This window comes from Xenopus laevis, chromosome 5L, assembly GCF_017654675.1.
Source record: "Xenopus laevis strain J_2021 chromosome 5L, Xenopus_laevis_v10.1, whole genome shotgun sequence".
Classification (NCBI taxonomy): Eukaryota; Metazoa; Chordata; class Amphibia; order Anura; family Pipidae; genus Xenopus; species Xenopus laevis.
Window position 1 is genome coordinate 115,505,850 of NC_054379.1, and position 6,275 is coordinate 115,512,124.

Genomic DNA, 6,275 nt, shown 5'->3' on the forward strand with positions numbered 1-6,275 from the left:
AAGCAGAAAACCTGTGAGATTAGTTTTAAGTCGATCTGCATATTTAACTTACCAAGTTGGCAAAATTTTGCCACTACGCCTGTGGAAAATGACAGAGGCTATTACAAGTTGTATTGCTATGCATCTTTCCATGTAGTTAAGGTCTTTATAGGTATTTAAACACTTTGGCTGCCACGTCTAAAAGCATGACAGAGTATTTGGTTTTCTACTTAATTAGAGAGGCTGAATTAAGTAATTAAAACAGAATATTATTTGGCAGCTCTGCAAAATCTCTAAACATTTGTCATATACTTTTGCAAATACATTTACCGTTTAAGCTTAAATCTCAAACAAAGCATAAAATTCTAATTAAATGACATGGAAGGTTTTCTATGCTCAGTATGGGTCCTTTGGGCTTTCTGCAACATTACGGAGATTTGAAAAAAGCTAAAATGAATTTATATAACTTCAAAAAGAAAAGATAACGTCTGATATTAGCAATAATGACAGGAAATGGAGGGAAAAGTAGTTGCTGTGAAAATGCTGAAAGAATACATTTGGAATGTAATAAGCAGGATATTCTGGTCTCTAGCTAAAAAAATTATTATTCAACAGGGATTATTAAGATATGGATTGGGACCAAAAAATGGGTCCTAATACTGTTAATTGTGGGGGGTTTTAACTTTTGTAATATATGGATGTTTGCTGTTGCATTATAAAATAGTCATTACAATTAGCTTCATCCAAAACAAATTTTTGGATTACTGAACTAATTTGGGTTCATTAAAGAAGAAGTTTTTGGAGCAGTAGTAAGGCATACGATACTGGAATACGGTAACATGGCATGATAATTTATAATTATTATTAGATCTGGCCAACCGGTATATTGCTGCTGATACACAAGCCACTTGTGACAAGCGGAACTTGTGACAAGCGGAACAGGGAGTCCACACTATTAGAACTGCAAGTCCCACAATGCACTGCTAGTGCGAAGCAACGTCAATCAATGTCCCTGTTCCTCGGCTTGTGTATCAGCAGTTTACCTGTGGAGCTAGTGTTATCTCTCTCCCAGAAAAATGTCGGCTAAACAGAAGGTTGACTTTGAAAACAGGGTTTTTCAAAGAAGGTGGGAGGTAGAGTACATGTTAACGGATATGAAGGGCAAAGCTGTTTGTCTTCTATGCAGAGACAGTGTGGCTGTAATGAAAGAATATTGGAACAAGGTAGAGCAAGCGCACACCCACGGCAACCCCCTGGAGATAACAGCCTGGTGCTCAGTGGTAGAGGATACGGCAACCTCCAAATTGAGCCAAAGAACAAAGATACCGGCACACAAGGCTTATTTGCAGGGAAACCCTTGCTTTAATTCAAAGAAGTCTGATGTCACAGCAGGCCATGTTCAGAAATATCAAATCACAAAGCGAGGCTGCGAAAAAGGCCAGTTTTATTGTGGCAGCAGAGGTTGCAAAATCAGCCTGGCCCTTTACAGAGGGATAATTTGTCAAAAACTGCATGATAAAAGTTTGTGACGTTGTGTGACGTTGTGTGACGTTGTGTGACGTTGTGTGACGTTGTGTGCCCAGATAAAAGGCAAGCATTTTTAAATGTGAGCCTGAGCAGAAACACAGTTGCTGATTGTAAATCAACTTGCCACCAATCTACAAAAACAGCTGATGGAAAAGGGAAAAGATTTCATCGCATATTGCCTTGCTGTGGATGAGAGCAATGGCACTTGTGATACTGTCCAGCTGTCAATCTTTATCCGTGGAGTGGATTCAAGTCTGTGCATAACAGAGGAACTTTTTTTTTTACATTCAATGCATGGCACAACTACAGGAAAGGATATCTTTCAGGAGGTATCCAAATATGTAAATGAAAAAGGGCTGCCTTGGGATGAACTTCTGGGCCTGACCACAGATGGAGCACCAGCGATGTGCAGTCAAAAGAGTGGATTGGTTGGCAGGACCCGGGAGAAGATGAGGGAGGAAAACAGCGCAGGTGAGCTGACAGCTGGCAAATCCTTATAAATGCTGTTATGAAATGTTATGAGCACCATAACACAAGCAGTTAACTTCATAAGAGCCAGAGCATTAAATCACTGCCAGTTCAAGGCTTTTATAGAGGAGTTATATTTAGAATATCCCTATCCCTATCACACAGAGGTGCGGTGGCTAAGCCAAGGAAAAGTGCTGAAAAGATGTTTCGATTTGCGGTAGGAGATCTGTGAGTTTTTGGAAAGCAAAGGGAAAGACAAAAGAGAGCTCCGGGACAAAAGGTCTCTGTGTGAGTTGTCATTTCTGTGTGACATCACAAGCCATCTTAATGCACTCAACCTGCAGCTTCAGGGGCAGGACCATGTGATCAGACATATACACTTCAGTGAGGGCCTTTAAAAACAAGCTGCGCCTATGGGAGACACAGATGCTGCAAGAAAACTTGTGCCATTTTCCTTGCTGCCAAACCATGAAAGAGCATGTCTTTACCACTGTGTTCCCCAGTACAGTTTGCTGAAAAAACTCAGCATACTCGTGCCAAATTCACACGCCAGTTTGCCGACTTTGAAGCCCAAAGAAACAGATTTGCAACTGACGTGGAAAGCGCACCATCTAACCTCTAAGGGGGAAATTCACTAAGGTGTGAAGTGGTGAACACTGGCGAAAATACGCTAGCGAAGGAAATAGAGTCTAGCGCAACTTCGCACTAATGTCAGGCGAACTTTCGCCAGGGCTAAAGATCGTTACTACGCAAATTCACTAAAGTTGATTTTACTGAACTTTACCTCTTACGCCAGACTTGCCTTCGCCAGCTCAGACCTGGCAAAGTAGAGTAGATAGGACTTCAAAAAAAAAAGTCCCAAAAAAAACGCTGGCGTCTTTTCCATTTTCATTGGTGATAGGCTGCAAAAGGATGAAGATGTTTTTTTGGGTACTCTGCTTCCCCCCTACTTTTCATAACATATGGCACATAAACTATACTCTGGGCACATGTGTAGGGGAATAAAACATCTCTATTTGCATTTATTAAGGTTCCCTGGGCTTGTGTAGTTTTATGTATTTGCTGTAACATATACGTCCATTCAAACTTTAAGTTCCTGCTGTATGCAAATTCCCCTGCGCTAGCGCAACTTCAGTTTGTCTGGGGAATTTTCGCTAGCGCAACTTTGCTACCTTTCAATTTGCTGAGCACAACTTTGCATTTTAGTGAATTTGCAGAGCGCTGGCGGAAATTCACCAGGCGAAGTGCGACAAAGCCATCGCTGGCGCAACTACGCCGGTTAGTGAATTTGCCCCTAAATGTAACTGATTGAGTTCCTATGTAGTGACACAATCAAGGCAAAATATGATTATGTGGGCGCTGCACAGTTTCTACGTTACATCCCAGACACACGCTCTCTATGTTTGGTAGTACATACCTGTGGGAACACCTGTTCTCTTTGATGAACATAAACAAAACGCCACACAGAAGTCGTCTTCCTGATGAACACCTTCACTCAATCCTGGATTTCCTCAGCTCAGAGCCTGACCCCAGACATAGATGAACATGTATCCAAGATGAGGCAATAAGTGTCTGGAGATAGAAAGACAGTACATTAATAAGCCCTCAGGAAGGTTCACTTTAAAATTTTAAGTTAAAGTTTAAATTGCTCTGTGGAAACACTGCATAAAGATTTGTTGTTTTATAGGAAATAACATCTGAGCTGTTAGTTCCAGGTTCATTATATACTATAAGGTCATTTCAATTTGTTTTCAATAAACACTGACCCTGTCTGGCCCTCAACTTGGAACATTTATTTGAGTTTGACACACCTGTGCTAAAGCATTTTATACAGTACCACCCAGTATTTTTTAAGTAATTGTTACTTGAAGTTCCTAAACCTGACTGTTTTGCCAACCTGACTGTCCCACCTCAGCCTGTCAGTTAAAGTTTCTAATGCTAACGTACTCCTGCTGCACAAATATGGCAGCCCCCTCATACAGGAACATGGGGGCAAGAAAGGTAATGTAAAAACATCAAGCAAATACTTATATGGCAAAATTATAAATAGTATGCAAAGACAATATTATGATCGATTTAAAAAAAAGGTTATTTTTTGGTGTCAGTATCTCTTTAAGGGATGAAATAATTTTGCCTCTTTGCAAATCCCTGGTAAGGCCTCACCTTGAGTATGCAGTGCAGTGTCGGACTCCATTACTTATGAAGGATATTAATGAGCTGGAAAGAGTGCATAGATATGCAACTAAACTGGTAAAATGGATGGAACATTTAAGCTGTGAGGAGGTTGTCATGGTTGAGTTTGTTTTCTCTGGAGAAAATGATTACTTGTTACAAGTACATTTGAGGACATTATAGACAGAGAGTCACATAGAAAAGAACAAAAAAGTGACTTTCCCTTTGCAGTGAGGTTGTTCTATTAATTATAATTAATTAGATTCTATTAAAGCCTTTAAGAGTGCTTAGATGTGTACTGAGCATTGGCTGTTCCACTGACACTCAAAAAGTGGCCTAACAAGATGGGATGGGAAGTTGGCTCTACAATGTAACTGCCAGTCTTTGCAATGTAATTTTTAATCTCTTATTAAAATTATATCTAGTATATATCTTGTTCACACCATGTATTTTCAGCTTTTATCTTTGTCTGCAGAACTTTCAAAGGCACATTGTTCTTTTTCTGCTATGTAGGGCAACTCTATCTGTAAGCTTAAAATTAGTCCACTAACAAAAGCACTTTCCTACAGTACATCCTTTTCAATAGGACTAGTCCTCCATAGTGTCATTCTGTGTTTCTCTATATTTTAAACCTAGTGATAAAGGTAAATCCATTATCCAAAATCCTGATCAAACCTCAAACCCATATTCTACTCACTGCTGTACTTATAAGTGACCACGCTAACAGATCACTAAAGCAGCAGTTCAACTTGGTAATTTCTAACACTTTAATACATTTTATGAATAGTATCACGTAATATACTACTTGTCTATCAGAGCTGAGGACAGCCCACACTGAACACAGAGGAAACTTATTAAAATCCATAAAAGTTGAATATGTGATCACGAGTCAGTAACAAGACACTACATACTGTAGATGTACAACCATCATTTTTTTAGACTCGGGGTTGTCAGTTAAAAAAAATCGGTGCCTATAATGTTGTGGTTTGTAGCTTGGATGATCATGTAACCATTTCCTTTCCCATGATATATATGCATAGTCTCCATCAGTATAGTGTACATTGCATTAGTATAAAATATCGTTTGCACATATTGGTAAACAATAAAATGTGTTGCTTGCCATTTTGCATGGTAAACAAAAAAAGTTACTTTTTCCCACAAAAACTATAGTGGGTTCTAGCACTAACATATATATTTACAGTGGCCTGGTTTCTCATATTATTGACAATACATCTACTTCCAGACGTTTCCTGCCTGTTTATGCGAGTCTATACTATTTTTATTTTTCCTTATGTCACAAAAGCATTTTTTTCTTAACCATTTCTAAAGTGCTCAGATCTTTTTTACTATATACTCAGCGATTTAACTACTTGTGGTGGGGGGGGATGTGATTGCACCCAGGCCAGCACCCTCTTGGAACCCGATGGAGCCACAGAAAAGCTAATTTTTGAGTGGGAGGGCTGGAGAATTTGAGCAGCACATGGGGCACACGTTAGGTGGGAGGGGGAGCCCGGCAAGGGACACATGCAGTTACTGTACACCACTACATATACTTCAAATAATAATGCAAATTTTCTACTCTCAGGATTGCCTATTACCCGTCTCCTTCTAAGTCTCTTAAAGGGGTTGTTCACTGGAATATGAATAGGAGAGGCCTGAAAAGAAAGATGAGTAATAAAAAGTAACAATAACTATACATTTGTAGCCTTACAGAGCATTTGTTTTTAGATGGGATCAGTGACTCCCTTTTCAAAGCTGGAAAGAGTTAGAAGAAAAGACAAATTAATTAAAAACTATAAAAAAAAAAAAAATAATGCAGACCAATTGAAAAGTTAGAAATGGTCATTTTATAACATACTTAAAAGTTAACTTAAAGGTGAACCACCCTTTTAATCTCTCTAATCTTTTTATCCTCTTTAAAAACATTTTCTTTCTAATACTTTTGGTATTAGATTGATATCATTCTACAAAAAGGAGAAGTGCCTACCTAATAAGTTTACATTTTGGGCTCCCGTTACTATTTGCCACTCATGTGGTTACAGAATGAGTAGCCCAGAATAATCTCTCACACCCAAGGGGTTTTAGGACCTCCTCACCAACTCAATGTGCCCAGCAAGCTCCTATAAAGC

At 39.1% G+C, this 6,275-nt stretch overlaps 1 pseudogene; it reads left to right on the forward strand.

Moving 5' to 3' along the window:
- Positions 1–1,055: 1,055 nt before the first annotated feature.
- On the forward strand, positions 1,056–3,542 carry LOC108716202 (annotated as a pseudogene).
- The last annotated feature ends 2,733 nt before the right edge of the window (positions 3,543–6,275 follow it).